Source organism: Aegilops tauschii, chromosome 6, assembly GCF_002575655.3.
Source record: "Aegilops tauschii subsp. strangulata cultivar AL8/78 chromosome 6, Aet v6.0, whole genome shotgun sequence".
NCBI lineage: Eukaryota > Viridiplantae > Streptophyta > Magnoliopsida > Poales > Poaceae > Aegilops > Aegilops tauschii.
The window spans coordinates 268611896-268613322 of NC_053040.3; positions in this window are offsets into that span (position 1 = coordinate 268611896).

The following is a 1427-nucleotide window of genomic DNA, read 5'->3' on the forward strand; positions in this document are numbered from 1 at the left end:
ACACTGGAAGTTATGAAAGAAGCTCATGATACGCCTCTATGTATCCATCCTGGTAGTACAAAGATGTACCAAGACATCCGTCAGAGATTCTGGTGGTCTAATATGAAGCAAGACATTGCTCGTTATGTTGCTGAATGTGACGTTTGCCGTCGTATCAAAGCAGAACATCAAAGGCCTGCTGGAACTCTGCAACCTATCTCTATTCCTGAATGGAAATGGGACCATGTTGAGATGGACTTCGTCACTGGATTTCCCAAATCACAGAAAGGTAATGATGCTATTCTTGTCGTCATTGACCGGCTTTCCAAAGTTGCACATTTTCTGGCAGTCAAAGAAACGATCACTGCTAGCCAGTTGGCAACGCTCTATATGTCCAGGATTGTTTCACTCCACAGTATTCCATTGGTTATCAGCTCAGACCGTGGCAGCTTATTCACTTCAAGATTCTGGGCAAGTTTCCGAGAAGCTATGGGAACTCATCTGTCATTCAGTACTGCATTTCATCCTCAATAGCAAGGGCAAGTTGAACGCGTCAATCAAGTTCTCGAAGACATGCTTCGAGCTTGCGTTATTTCCTTCGGCAAGAAATGGGAGGAATCTCTCCCGTATGCTGAGTTCTCTTATAATAATAGCTATCAAGCTAGTCTGAAGACGGCCCCCTTCGAAGTGTTATATGGACGAAAGTGCCGGACCCCTCTGAACTGGTCAGAAACTGGGGAACGTCCACTCTTCGGTCCGGATATTATCCAAGATGCCGAAGAACAAGTCCGCATTATTCGCGAGAATCTGAAGACTGCTCAGTCACGTCAGAAGAGTCAGTATGACCGTCATCATAAAGACATGGTCTATCAACCTGGCGAAAAGGCTTATCTTCGAGTCACACCTATGAAGGGTGCTCACCGCTTCGGGATCAAGGGCAAGCTAGCTCCTCGCTATATTGGCCCATTCACTATTCTCGAAAGGCGTGGAAAAGTGGCATACCAACTTGAGCTACCGCCGAACCTTTCTCAGGTTCACGATGTGTTCCATGTGTCACAGCTCCGCCGTTGCTTCAAGGACCCAATCCGAGCTGTGGATCATGAAGTGCTCGAATTGCAGCAAGACCTCTCCTATAAGGAGCATCCGGTCCGCATTCTCGACCAAGCTGAACGCCGCACACGTCAGAAGGCGATCAAGTTTCTCAAAGTCCAGTGGTCGCACCATTCTGAAGATGAGGCCACTTGGGAACGAGAGGATCTTCTGCGCGAAGAATACCCCGCACTGTTTCCTTCTACCTCCTAAATCTCGGGACGAGATTTCTTGTAGTGGAGGAGATTTGTAACACCCCGAGAATCATGCTACATTAACTCTCTGTGATTAAGCTAATCATGTTGCTAAACAGGGCTTGATCACATTTGCATCACATTTCTTTTCAAACTCCTAATTCA